The following is a 15,750-nucleotide window of genomic DNA, read 5'->3' on the forward strand; positions in this document are numbered from 1 at the left end:
GGGATGAAACCAACTTACAAGTTACATTTGCACATTTCTCATTTAAAATATATGGAAGGAGAGGTAATATAAGCATGTGAAAACAGAAAGATAAGCTCTAGCCACATCATTGAGACATTTATAAGCTAAGTTTTTTGTTTGAATTGCAGTACTTCATTTCTTTTCAAACCAAAAATAATTTCCGTTATCATTATGCAGTAGGGAGATATAAAATGGCTGTATCTGTAAAATTCCTTCAAAAGTGATTCCACCTGTCTCTTACACCGAAAACTCTACTGCATAACCAAATGATGACAATGCAAACATACAGCAACAAAAAGTTGTGTAGTGTTTTTACATAAAATACTTCACTGGTAAGTACGCCAGGAAACCAATCTTTCATAATTTCATGTATTAGGGCTTTAAAAAACAAAAACAGCCCCTCCTGTTCAGAACTGATTTACGAAGAACTTACTTTATTTAACAGTGTTTACTATGGCACTCAGTTTTGAAGCTCTTAAGCTGATTTACAGAGAAGAAAAACATAAATAAACATCTGCCAGAAAGCAGCATTCCAAAATCCCAAGACAACCAAAAAAGTATTAAAACAGAACAATCTCAATTTAACAGTAGCAGTACAAATGCCTAAATAGCAAATATATGGATTATTTATGGGCCAAACATAGGGAGCAGCAAAATGCTGCCGAACAGAGTTTAATGTTTTATGTAACCTGTTTTCTACCTCTTAAGGATGGTCCATCCTATAGAATTAATGCAGTTTAACACCACTTTAACTGCCATGGTTCAATGCTATGGACTTGTGTAAGTTGTAGTTTTAAAAGGCCTTTAGCCTTCTCTGCCAAAGAGCACCAGTTCCTCACCAAACTGTGGCGTAATGGAAAATCACACGTAGTTCATGTTTGATCAGTCCACACACTGCCTTGCCAGAGAAAGAAAATATGCTATGCAGATTATCAATAAAGAACAAGTGGTTTACTCTTCGTAGTACAGAACAACATATGTACAATCATGTGAACAGTTGCATTAACTCACATAATGTCCTTTTAGAGGGATTTAAAATGGTCTTTCAATGTCCATGTGGAAAATCTCCTTCCAGCAGCTCATGAAGCAAGAATACTCTCTGAACTGTCTCTCTCTCTGTGTCTCTGCTAGCACTTTCACAGCTCAAGTCTGAAAATGTAACAGTAACCAAAACTCCCAGGCTCAGCTAGTCCCCCACACGTGGCCCAGCCAATCAGCTTTGTGCTTTGCATTTTTTTTTACAGTTAACACACACCAAGCTGATTTCTTACATGCCCTAACACAAACTTCAACTCCGAGGACTCCATAGCATAACACCATGGCTGTTGAAGTTGTGACAACTGCATTAATTCTACAGTGTAGATGCACCCTAAGTTAGCCAGATATAGTGGAGGATGCTATCTAAGTTCCACTGTTAAAAAAAAAGTCTGTTCAGTTGGCTTCAGTCTATGGAAGGCAGTAAAATATCTTAGTGCTGATTCTGGATAATGTACTAATGTCCATCCATGTCACATCTTCACATCACACATTATGTTTCCAATAGGCATTTCCACATCTATTACACATAAGCACACACAAGTATTTCTTACACAGTTATTATAATCTAGGCAATGGTAATACTCTGCTAAAATTACATCATTTTTCAAATTTGCATAGGTGTACCAAGGACACTGATTTGTTTTTCCCAAACAAAAAGCTGATACTCCTTTGTTCACTGTTAATTTGGCCTTCCCACAAGGACTCAATGCAATGTTATTTAATCCTTGCAAGTGAAGCTGAACTGTGAGAGAAACCACAGTCATCAGCAGGTTTTCTATATAAAAACAGTATTCTGCTTTTAATGTTGAAATACAACAATAAATGACAACACAAGTTCATACTGAGGAATTATCTTTTTTCATCTGTCTGTATTTCCCTGGACTTAATATGCAGACAAATTAGTCTGTATTTACTGCACTTAATATTACTGCATATGTTATTTCAGGCTTGTTATTTGCTGCCTATCCCTTTAAAGGGAAATTATAGGGGGTTTTTTTCTCACTTGTGGCTTTAGGTGGATTCTCTTGGACATGCTTCACATTCCTTGAATGCCCCCATCCCCTTCCATAGTTCCAATGTTTTATGGTCGCCCTTCTGTTTCAAACTCCGGGGTCCATCTGGCAGGACAGGTGGCCAATTACTATCTCAGTTTCGTCCCCTTTGAAATGATTTCTGTGGTCTCGTTCCATCCAAATCTCATTTAACCTTTCCTTCTAATCCTCGTTATAACCTCCTAAAAGCCCAAATCCCTTTCTAGCACAACTTCTATCCATTCCTAGTCCCTTCTCGTCTCATTTTCCAGTCCATCTTGGATACAACTTCTCCTTTTCTCCCCTCCAGATTTTCTATTTCGCGCTGCTCCCTTCTTTCACTTCTTCTTCACACTATCCTAGCTATCCAGTCACATGTCCCAGTGGTGATATAAATGTTTCTGCCTCTGTTCTGGTCAATTTTTAAAGGTACACTTTTCCAAAATAGCACATTGCATCCATGTGATTTTTGGGAAAGACTACAAATGTGGGGGTTTCCCACTTACTATCCATCTTGCATGACTTTTCCTCCAATTCCACATCTTCTGATGAGAAATGGTACTTAGATCCAAACAAATTTGTTCCAAATGACTCTATAATGAACCCCATAACTTTTTTATCCCAGATTAATATGCAAGAATTAGTAGATTCACTTTTGCATTCAAAGAACATCATAGAGAGAGAATTCTGCAGGCACTCAAGGGCAAAAATATTACCACAAATATACAAGCACCTCACTTCTTTTCTTTTTAAGCAAGTCTATAGCATAATATATTTATTTTACAGGAGATGCGAAAGATTCACCTCAACTATTTGTTACTATCCTTTCTTGGATCACAGAACTATGTGGTTACCAATAACCTGCTCGCTCATCTAGGACCACAAAGATGTGAATTGAGAACATATGATTTATTAGCATTTCCTTGACAGTATATTACAGTGCAAGTGTACATTGCAATATGAGGTGAAGTCTATGCAATATACTGTAAGATTTATCTGTAGTTGTGATAGGAAATACTAAATAAGTATTTAATATCAAATACTATAAAAGACAGGTAAAGAGAGAAACAATATAAAGTTTTCCTTTACTTTCGCCAAAGCCTATCTGAAAGTGTTGCAATAGCAGCTGGAGAGTCTATTAATTTAAAAAAACCTGTAAATAGAATTAAGTATTCTTATATGCATGCATCTAACAATCAAGCCACCAGATTTACTTCCAATTTGCATAAATCAGTGATTCCCAACATTTTTTTTGACCAGGAACAACTTGAACAGAGACCACTTTGACCAGGGACCACTTTCCAACATTAATACCAGAAGGGTTACGAATCGGTTTTTGGCCAATTTTAGATTTGGTTTGGTTATTTAGGGTCCTGTTTCAGAAAATTGCATTGGACAGACCACATCAGCTCTAGTTTCTGATACAGAACATATGCCATCCAGTAGTCGCCATCTACTCACCCACAGAAAACCATATTTAATCATCTAGAGCTGATGTGGTAGTAGTAATCTTTTGTGGGTAGTCAGCCTCTCTCCTCCTGACCTCTCTGTTGCCTCGGCTCTACAAGAGGGTTTTGTGAGACCAGTTGCTCTTGTTGCCACATAGTTTTGAGGCAACAATGTAGTAATGGTGAGGCCACAGACCATATTTTTGGTCTTGCAGACCACTGCTGTTCCACGGACCACAGGTTGGAAACCACTGGTGTAGGTAATAGTCAATGTAAGTAGTCACTAGAGGGGAAACAATTTAGAAGTTTTACACTGAAGGAAATATTTATTTGATTGTAAAGTTGCAGTTGTTCCACCGAAGCCAATAAATCACTTCCTAACATTGATTTGTACCAATCAAAAAAGAAAAATCCTGGAAATTAATTAAGAAATCAAAAGACTGAAGACTAAAAGCAAAGCAGCATGTAGCACTATCCTTAAGTAAGAAAAAATAGATTGCAGGCTATCTGTAGGACAAAAAAGAACACTGAATAAACTTCTTGGAAAGATCTGTGTATCTTAGTCTTACATGACATGGGTTCTTTTTCATCATCCAAACTCTGGCTTCATTCAAAATGAGATACATTTCAGAGGAAAAGATTGAAAGAACACAATTTGAAATTAGAGGGCTAGAGTTAGAGCAAAGTTTCTCATACCTACCATGTACATGTCCATACATATTTCTAAAAGAACTGATTTTTCTGTAGCAATAAAGAATTCCCTCCCACCAACCAATCAAAAAAGTCTCATAAAATCTGATCCACACCATTCCCACTTTGGTTTTATGCCACATATCCAATCCAAACAGGAAGCATATGCTAAAAGATAACAAGTAGTACATTGCTATATAACTGCATGTCTTCTTTCAAAATCCCTCATACTTATTTTGAACCATCTCCCAGTCTCAGGGCCCTTCCACACAGCCATATATCCCTGAATATCAAGGCAGGAAATCCCACATTACCTTAGTGTGGACTCAGATAATCCAGTTCAAAGCAGATATTGTGAGATTTTCTGCCTTGATATTATGGGATATACGGCTGTGTGGAAGGGCCCTCAGTACGCACACACTGTCATTGTGCTTACATCCACATCTGTGCTACCAAAGCTTGAAAATGTCACATGACAAATTAATCATTCAAGATAACCTTTGTAAATTCAGTAGCTGTAAAATGAGAGAGAAGTTTTTTGTTAGTTATTTTTGCATTTTCTTTTTAATTATTGCAAAATTATAATTGGTAGGAACCAAATTGACAGTAATGGTGACAAGGAATTATTTAGGAGTTGTAGTAAAAAAACAAAATGATAGTGCATCAAGAGTGTGGCTGAATGCAACAAAAGGCTAATGCTATATCACATTGTATGAAGATATTTTGATATCCAGGACTAAAGACAGTACTCCTCTGTTTTCCACAAACATTGTGTATTTATTTTGCAGTCAAACAATTCAAGGATACTGACAAGTCAGAAACAATAGAAATGCCACATATTACTTTGAAAATGCCTCATTTTTTGATGATGGAGGAGAGGTATGGGTACAAATGTATATGCTGACCTTTCTGATATACAAACATATCAATTAAAAAACAACTGCTCAATGTTTTCTGTAGCACAGGATGCAAAGACATGGGACTGAAACAGTGGAATATAGCTTTAGAATAAATATCATAGGAATACCACTAAGTATTGTTGAAGGCTTTCATGGCCGGAATCACTGGGTTGTTGTAGGTTTTTCCTAGAAATTCGTAGAAATTTTCCTAGTTCCAACAGACCTCACTACCTCTGAAGATGCTTGCCATAGATGCAGGTGAAACGTCAGGAGAGAATGCCTCTAGAACATGGCCATATAGCCCGAAAAAACCTACAACAACCCAATACCCCAAGGATGGGGATAAAATTAATCTGCATATATGCTTCCTTAATTAATATGTAAAGCAGGATATAGTTCTCTCCAAATGCTAACTAGATAAAGGGAGGAAATGAAGAGAAACTAAAATGGATTTATTTCTCCATCCCCAAGTTAGTATTTGGATGGAAAACTGGCAATCAATTGTTACAGGTGATTCTTCAGAAGAAAAGAAATGACAAAAGCCCCTCAGAGTATTCTTTGCCTTCAAACACACTATGGAGTTGTGTTGTGGAAGGCTTTCATGGCTGGAATCACTGGGTTACTATGAGCTTTTTGGGCTGTATGGCTGTATGGTTCACAGAAACTCTGAAGTCGACAGCCACAGATGCAGGCGGAACATCTGGAGAGAATGCTACTGAAACATGGCCATACAGACCAAAAAATTCATAGCAACCCACTATGAAATTCATGGGGTTACAATAAGAACATCTCAGAAATAACATGGCTAGAGAAGTTGTGAAATATTCTTGCCTTGAAACTTTTCGGAAGAGACTGGGCAATTGTCCATTAGGAATTCTCTTGGCAAATGTCATCCCGTCTTAGAGGACACATGGGATTCCTTCCAGTTCTATAAATCTGTGATTCTAAAATGTTATTATAACCTGGGAAAATATTTGACTGGTCCTTGAAAGGTTTATCTAGAAGGATAATTTTAGATGAAACACCAGACCTATCAAATGAAGTTCTGATCAGTTTTTTGAAGCCTGCAGAGGACACACAACTGATAAGCCTTTATATTAATTCATCAAAAAACCCAAAGATTCATATAGAATGAAGTAGCAAAGATCCTATAGTGGGACTGTCTAAGTTTAGCACAGGTAAGAAATGGTATGGATACTAGAGAACAAAGAAGCGGGAAGTGTCAGTGGCTTTGAAACTTGGCTTTCTGCCATCCATAATGTCCTCATGAAGTTGAAATGCCTGAAGAAAGAAATCAGTCCCTGAAGTTAATCTGCCAGAACCAAAAGCTCTCTTTTATGACAGATGGGACATCATCTGCTCCAACTTCTATACTAGATGAGATCAGTGGTCTATCCAGTCCAATGCCCTTTCTTGAATACTGGCCAATGCCAGCTTATTCGGTAAATGGGCAATGTGGTATACTTGGGAAGCCATCTGCAAATTCTTCTTCTTAAAGTGGATTGGTAACATAGGTGGACACACAAATAGTCGAGGTTATAGTTGCTTTGAGTCCCTATATTGAAAGGAAAGCAGGATTAAAAATAAAATAATTAATTTCTCCTTATGGCTAAATTTAGAGTTCTACCTTAGTGATATAGAGCTAAATGAAATAAACCTAGGTATATGACATAGAATTACACAAAAAAGGAATATAGGTTCAAAGAGAAATCACTAATCAGGGGTGGGTTTTTTTTTAGTCTCACTTGATGTATGTAAATGGTAATGAGTTCAAATATCTGCACGTCTGCAGTGTGTTAATATCTGGGGGAAAAAGGAAAGAGATGTAGGAAGACAACTGGAATGATATAGATATTTTATTTCACATTTAAGCTGGCTCTTTTGATCATTCTCTTTGTCTCCTTTCCTTGCTACCAGGTAACAACATAACTCTTCCTGTCAGGATTCTGGGTGTGGATAAAGAAATGAACAAAAATGTGTAACTGCTGTACACAGACTTATATTTAATCACTCAACTTCATGGAACTCTGCCAAGCTTTTATAAAAGCAATTCAAAATTTTTAGGCCTGGAGCCAGAAAGACTGCACTTGCTATGATTAGAAGTTACAAAGTCTAAAATTAGGTAATCAGGAACAGAGACACTTAAACAAAAGAAAACTGAAAGCTATTGATACTATTTATCTGTGAAGTTTCTTTTCACCATACAAATACGTAATTGTCATACAGATCAGGATTCCTTCATTTTCTTCTCAAGTGAATTTTGGTACATCATTCAAATAGAATCATACCTTTCCATTCTGTTTATTTTCCTGTAATAAATGTTTTTAACAACCAACCTGGCCAGTAGTTTTTTCCCAGCCTTAGATGTTGCATAGTTTTGTATTTTGAGAGCAGGCCTAGTAATGTGGGCGAAGTTGATGGACTGCAACTCTTATTTTCAATTGGTTTCCAATTTATTTTCTCCTATCCCTTAAAAAGGGCCAACCAAATCCTTTGAACACTGTGCAATGGAGTGTAAAATAACCCTATTTAGAGACAACACATGCATTTCTATTAGAAAGAGAATCTATCTTTATGCAGCAGAACTGGTTACCTGTCCAATATATATTACTTCCATAATCTAGCAGCTGTAGAAAGGCTACTCTTGTATTTTATTCACTGTCCTCCTCCACTAAACATGGTCTTCTACTTCTAAATCTTTTCAATTAATTTGTCATCGGGTTTAGAGCACTGTATGTCAAGAGACCATAAGGGGAGAAACCAGGATACTTCATTCTTTTCTTATTAACAAAACATGTTAGCACCGTGCCACTTCCATATACAGGCAGTCCCAGAGTTAAAACATCCGACTTACAAATGACTCTTAGTTAAGAACTAGGGTGAAACAACAAGAAGTGAGAGAAATCCACCTCTAGGAAGTAAAGCTTACTCCTGAAAGAATTTTCATGGGGTAAAGGTGTCTCCACTGAAGCTTTATCAACAATCTTTGTTTCTATAAAAAGCCCAATTTTCACCATTAAAATGTCAGAGGGACAAAAAATGAGGTGAAACCCCTTGAACAGGGGCACAGACAGCAAAACAAACATCACAGGGGTGTTAACCCTTCCCTATGCCAGACAAAGTTCTCTCTCTACACACACACACACACACATACAGTGATAACTTAAGAGTTAAATTAATTCCATCACCAAGTTCTTAACACAAATCACTCTTATCTCAAAGTAAATTTCCCATTGAAATGTATTGAAATGCTATTAATCCGTTCCAGCCCCCCTCCAAAATCCCCCCACCCATTTTGTGTTACTTGTTTTTAAATAAGAAATGGTACTTTATAAATAACAACTAATGCATAAATGCACATTCACATGAAACAATAAAAAATCAACTTTAAAATGGTAGAAGCACAAAGCTGCAGTAAGGAAGCACATTTAAGGCAACAAAATGTGTGCTGGCCAGTGTAACAGCAAGACAAAACCTGTGCATTCACATGGAGCAATAAAAAAGAAAGGTCAACTTTAAAATCGTAGACGCACAAAGTTGTGGCAAGGAAGCACAAATCACAAAGTGAAAAAGGCAGAAACATCATTTTCTTCATAATGTACTCATTCCAGACTCCCTCTCTCTCTTGCTCTCTCCCCCTCTGTCAAATATACCAGAAATAAAGATCACATAACATATACTAACCCAAAGTTCCTCAAAGTGGACAAAAGCAAAGTGGATAGCCATCTCCCAAAGTGGACAAGAGCATGAGGCATGGAGGCACAAGGCACAGAAACTACTTTCTTGAAGCCCAAAAGACCTGTACTCTCATGCTAGAGCTCCCTCTAGTGCTGCTTGTATGTCAAAGTGCTGCTTGTATGTCAAAGTGAAATCTGGACTGAGTGATGGCTCTTAACTCAAAATGTTCTTAAGTTGGGTTCACTTAAGTTGCTGTTTCACTGTATTTTGCTGGAGTTACACTTAAAAATATGCCTGTACTGACTTATGAACAAATTCAACTTAAGAACAAACCTACAATTTGTAACTTGGGGACTGCCTGTACATCATAAAAAGGAAGACAAAGATTTGTTCATTTATGAATACAAACACAAATTTAGAAATACAGAAACGTAATGGGAGATCACTAGAGAGGAAATTCCTATGACACAAAGGCTTTTTATACCAAATTGTTAAAGTGAGATAATTCCACTTTACGACCATGGTTCCATTCAAATGAATTATGGGATTATACTTCAGTGAGGAATATTTACAATTCTCATTCAAAGAGCTCCAGAAGGTACTCTGGCTTCCTCAGCCAGAATAGCTGCTTGCTAAAGAAGCAGGGAGGGAGGAGGCAGAAAAGCCCCTCTAAGATCCCATCCAGTGAATGGGCATCCTGGTTGACATTGGCCAGAGTGCCTACAAAAAGGTAAGTGGGATGTCACAGATAGCAACAGCCACAACACAAGGGGAGAGGATGATAGACTGTCACTCCATGTCCCCGGGCCACCTGAACCCAGAGATGTGAGATGGCTGTCAAAACAGCTGCTGACAGTTCCAGTTTGGAACAGGTCCAGCTGTTTTCACTGCCTCTAACATGGAGAACCCGGATCTTGATTCAGGCTTTTTCTTGAGTTATGGGGCAAGGATTACGGTGGTCTTTCCATGAGTTTAACCAGATCCCCTGTGTGCATATAGTCTCTATGGGGCTAATTTACACTCACCCCAAACTAAATGGTCAATATAGATGTACCCTGAAATATCTTTGTGCCACTGAGTTATTTCTAACTAACACTCATGAGGAAAAAAATACACACCTACACAGACATACATTCTTCTAAGGCCCCTTCCACAAAGCTGAATAAAATCCCACTTTTTTTTTTTTTTTGCTTTGAACTAGAATATATGGCAGTGTGGACTCAGGTAACCCAGTTCAAAGCAGATATTGTGGGATTTTTGTCTTGATATTCTAGGTTATGTGACTGTGTGGAAGGGCCCTAACTGAAGTGCTTACTAATACATATGGTAAAAGGGATATTCAAAAATATTCAATAAAAGGCCAAAAACCTTGGTTTTTGAGCCTTGAGAAACTCTTAATTCCTTGACTAAAACATCATTTTCTGTGTGAAAATATTTTCTGTACATAAAATGTTGGTATATGCACAGAAAATGCTGTTTCCTGCACAGAAAATGTTGTTTCCTACACAGTAAATGTCCTCTCAGCAGAAACAACCTGTCACAATTTTTGCCCAAAATAAATCCTGAACAGCAAATATTCTTTAAAAACCAGTAGTATTTAAAGACTTTCTTGCAACAGGGAGATAATTGCTAAAATTGCTCATTTCTTCCTCTAATAAGAAAATTTACTTTAAAAATTACATTATTAACACATACACAAACCTCCCACAAGTCATAAACCGGTTTGCCCCAATTTAATTTAGCTCACCACTAAAATTTGCTGTTTACTGCAGTTAATAAAGGTTATAGATTACAGGCAGAACAATGTGCACCATATAAGAAATAAATTAAAATAAAACAATGTTCTTACTTCAGAGCTTCATATATAAAATACAATAAAATACAATACCACAGTGTTCAGGTTTTATGTATTTGTTTCTGTCCTTCACTTTTGAAATGGGGTGGGATTTATGTTCAATTGAGTAAATAAATAATGAGATCATATAAAAGAGAAAGTAATAAATACAAGTCCTTAAAATACACCCGTAGAAACAAGTTTTGAGACTAGGGACAGAACAAAGATAAATGATGAAGAGAGAAAGTATACATGATGAAGAGAGAGGCAGTAAGAGTATGACACAACAAATGCCTTGTTTATTCACCAGCCTTCTGCTCCTTTCTAAATATTGCATACAAGTATTGCTCATCAAAAAGGGAATTCAGGATCAAGGTGTTCCTGCCAGTTCCTGCCTTGTATATAATTTATATAAATAAAGTTCAAGTTTATTTTGTGGAGCGGGGAAGTTCCATCAACTTGTGAGATCTCTTTTTCCAATTGTTCTCAAGTCCATAGGTCTGGCTATAGGTTGAAGTAAATCACGATAATGTATTTCTGCTATTCAATTTATGTGCTGCACAAACATTCTATTTAGCCACTTTATTTTCTCTTCCCACATCAGTTTGGTTTTCACCAACATCTTAAGCTTTTTAGTTTACATACCTTTAGTCCCTTTTCTATAGGAAACTGCTGTTCAAAGAAACAACTTTGCAGTAGCTAACAATTTTGAACACAGTTCAATGTTCATTTGAATGGTGTTCTTGCTCTTTTTGGTATTGCAGGATGGTTAAACATGTCTAGAAAATGACACAAGGCCAATTCTATTATCAAGAGTCCAACATTACCATTTTTAACCAGGGATGGACAATGATTGAACTCTTAATGAAGATGTATTCACTATAAAAGTGAACATTACAGTCCAAATACTACAGCAGAATTGGCTTACATATTTCAGAATACTATCCTTCTTGTACGTGAAGAACCCTCTCAAATCACGTTTTAAATCTCTGTTATATCGTTCTTCTCTGCCTTGAATGCACAAATATGTATAGCACAATATATTTCAATGAGAAAAAATATTCTTAAACATCTACAGTCCTCTGTCAATTAAAGTAATATTGTATGTTTGTCTTTCTTACTGAGTCAGATAATCAAGAATATGTCTATAGGGTTTATAGCATCTATAAGAAAATCTAAATATTAAGAAATGTATGTGTTGGCCAATTACTATTAGTTTTAGCAGACATATTAGAAGCTTGTTGCCACAAGTCCTATTGAAAAAATTAACTAAGCATGAATGTAGCAATGGTGTATAGCAATGGTTCCCAACCTTTTTTGACTAGGGCCCACTTCGACCAGGGTCCACTTTGACCAGGGTCCACTTTCCAACATTAGTACAAAAGGGGCAGGGCTGGTCAGCTCTGCGGAAAGGAGTGGAAATAAAATAACTAAAATAAATAAAGAGGAAGGAGGTTCATGAACCAGATTTTCATTCTCATGGCCTACTGCTGGGCCGCGGTCCAGCAGTAGGCCATGAGAATGAAAATCTGGTTCATGAACCTCCTTCCTCTTTATTTATTTTAGTTATTTTATTTCATTTATTTTATTTCATTTATTTCATTCTCATGGCCTACTGCTGGGCCGCGGTCCACAGGTTGGGAATCACTGGTATAAAGACTGGTTTCACACATATATTTCTTTTCAGTACCAGCATTGAGAGCAGTACGTGTGAAAACGATCTTGGAGACCTTGTGGACAACAAGTTAAACATGAGCCAACAAAAAAAAGCAAAAAAAGCCAATGGGATTTTGGCCTGCATCAATAGGAGCATAGTGTCTAGGTCCAGGGAAGTAATGCTACCCCTCTATTCTGCTTTAGTTAGACCACACCTGGAATATTGTTTCCAATTCTGGGCACCACAATTCAAGAGAGATATTGACAAGCTGGAATGTGTCCAGAGGAGGGAGACTAAAATGATCTGGAGAACAAGCCCTATGAGGAGCGGCTTAAGGAGCTGGGCATGTTTAGCCTGAAGAAGAGAAGGCTGAGAGGAGGTATGATAGCCATGTATAAATATGTGAGAGGAAGCCACAGGGAGGAGGGAGCAAGCTTGTTTTCTGCTTCCTTGGAGACTAGGACGCGGAACAATGGCTTCAAACTACAAGAGAGGAGATTCCATCTGAACATGAGGAAGAACTTCCTCACTGTGAGAGTCATTCAGCAGTGGAACTCTCTGCCCCGGAGTGTGGTGGAGGCTCCTTCTTTGGAAGCTTTTAAACAGAGGCTGGATGGACATCTGTCAGGGGTGATTTGAATGCAATATTCCTGCTTCTTGGCAGGGGGTTGGACTGGATGGCCCATGAGGTCTCTTCCAACTCTTTGATTCTATGATTCTATGATTTAGTGGGAGGCCACAAAGAGCAGTATATGCATCCAAGCACCTTTCAGATATTCACGCTATATGCCCAACACAATAGAAGATGAACATATAATCAGATGAACATTAATCTATCCTGAAATCTCTCCAACATTTAGAACACATTAGTAATGAAAACTGAGTCTCATTTTCTCTCTCTGTTATTACCAAGACAACCTCTGGCCAAAACTTCCACATATTCCACTTGGTGGGAACCTATTACTTCTACAGTAGTTCTGGGTGTCCCAGGAAATTGTCATTTGGGTTCCATCTATACTGCCATATAATCCAGTTTCTCATCCTAGATTATCTGATTTGAACTGGGTCATATGGCAGTGCAGATCCAGCCTTGGACATCAGCAAACGGAAATACTCCAAAGTGTTATTAATAGGCAGTGTGGTGTCCTAATCAAAATTCTAAGGAAAAACTCAATGTTAGAAGTCAAGTTTGAACAGTTTAATTTGAAATATTTTTAGAAGTGATTGTCACTGTTATAATAGCAGCTCAGAAACAAAGGCCAAAAGGACAAAGTATTTATTGGAGGAAGGGAGAAACACTGGCAGATCCAGTCATGCTTGCAGTTTGACACAGCATTGCTAAAGAAAACAAGAGCCAGTTAATCTGTTTTGCGGGTTTCCTTTTCATTGGCATTACAAGTAAATTGTCAGCAACAGTGAACCGTTTTCTTTATCATATCACGAAGCAGGGAGGTTTCCAAGGGGACAAAGAACACTTTTGCAAGATGTTATGCTGGTGGCTGGTATCTAGATTAATGCAACAGTACATACTCCCTTCCATTTTCCTTCCATAAGCACAGTGAAGATGGGTTTTTCCTTTTCAGGATTTTGCATAATAAAATAATTTTCAGCTCAGGATGTCTATAATGAAATGTTTTATGAGGCATATGAGAAATTAGCATACAGTAACCTTCACTTTTTTCTTGCAACAATGAGAAAAAAGTTGCCTCAAGCTCTCCAAGTTATCTGCAATATGAATGTTCTTAATAAACTATTCTCAAAAGGTCTTACTCTTGTGCTAAAATTTCATGTATGTCAGCAAACGCCTCTAAAAGCTGCCGCTTCTTAAAACAGTTCACTTACATATAAATCAGGAAGGCTATGTGCCCAACTCCCTGTGGTGTGCATATTATATCTGCTTTATGTTGAAAAACTATCCTATCTTCCTTCACCAACAATGCAAAGTTTCATACAGAAGGAGGAGGAGGACACTATGACAAACTTTACATTCTCTAAGGGAATGATATTGAACATGGCTCTGCTCCTGACAACTCAGACATGGGAACTTGCGGTCAGCTTTGGTTTATTTTCAAGGTGCTATCTTTTCTAGGGAAAACAGTACTTGTTACCATCATCATGCTTTTCCAACTTCTGGATTAAGCTAATATCTAGTGCTTTACACAGGGCTTCTCCCAAACACCAATTATAACTGTAGTTGATTTGGTTTGATTATTAGCCGGGAGTGTTTACATAACCCATACGACACCTCTACATGCTTACCATGAAACCTTAAATCCTTTTATGATCTAGGTCAGGGGTCCTCAAACTTTTTAAACAGAGGGCCCATTCACAGTCCCTCAAACTGTTGGAGGGCCGGATTATAATTTTAAAAAATGAATAAATTCCTATGCACACTGCACATACCTTATTTGTAGCACAAAAACCCACTTAAAAACAATACAATAATTAAAATGAAGTACAATTATAACAAATATAAACTTATTAGTATTTCAATGGGAAGTTAGCAGTTTTCAGAAGGAATTTGAAAACTTGGCTGTTCCGTTGTGCCTTCTCGGATTAGGAATCCCCATCCCAAATCCTAGTAGCACTTTAGCACAATTAACACTGCTGCACACCGTACTTTAATTCCTACGCCCCTCCTGCCATTTCAGCACTTTAACCCTGTACCCCTTTCACCGGCCGAACCAGTTTTTAATATGTCTTGATGTATTGTTATTGCTGTTTTGCTTAATCGTTGATTTGCTTTGTTACTGCTTGTTATGTTTTCTATTGTATTGTGTTTTGTGGCTCCGGCCTCTGTAAGCCGCATCGAGTCCTTCGGGAGATGCTCGTGGGGTACAAATAAAGTTAATAATAATAATAATAATAATAATAATAATAATAAGTGTGGGCCTGTTTTTGGCTGACGAGAAAGTGTTGTTGTTGTGTGTTTCAAGTCGTTTCAGACTTAGGTTAACCCTGAACGAGGGCTGGGTAAATGACCTTGGAGGGCTGTATCCAGCCCGCGGGCCTTAGTTTGAGGACCCCTGATCTAGGTCTTGAAGGGCTTCTCTTACCTACATGGACCCCACCAGGTGGCAAGGCATACAAATAATTTTATATATGTGAAATCATCTTTTTCAAGATCCTGTTTAGACAAATCTTGATAATAACTTTTAGTTAATGTAAAGATTTGCTAGCATTTTACTATTTTTCTGCACATTTCTGTTCTTTAAATCTTTTTATCCATCTTTGTGAGTGATATTGTACCTCTACAGACGCATAACTAAACAAAATGAATCAGACTTCAAACCTTGGGGTGACATGGCTCTTAAAGTGCTTTTGAGGAGTAAATTTGTTCCCTGCAGTATGGAGCAGATTGCACTAAAATGACTAACATTTTCAAAACAACTTAATAAGAGCAGATACCTTGCAGCCTCTTACAAGATGTTCACTCTCATCCTGCCTTCCAAGG

At 37.5% G+C, this 15,750-nt stretch overlaps 1 protein-coding gene across 1 annotated transcript in view; it reads right to left on the reverse strand.

Moving 5' to 3' along the window:
• The window catches only part of CFAP58 (cilia and flagella associated protein 58), a 109,826-nt gene that overhangs the window by 12,507 nt on the left and 81,569 nt on the right, over window positions 1-15,750 (reverse strand). The gene's annotated exons all lie outside the window — the stretch shown is intronic.

Source organism: Anolis sagrei, chromosome 3 (assembly GCF_037176765.1).
Source record: "Anolis sagrei isolate rAnoSag1 chromosome 3, rAnoSag1.mat, whole genome shotgun sequence".
In the NCBI taxonomy this organism is placed as follows: domain Eukaryota; kingdom Metazoa; phylum Chordata; class Lepidosauria; order Squamata; family Dactyloidae; genus Anolis; species Anolis sagrei.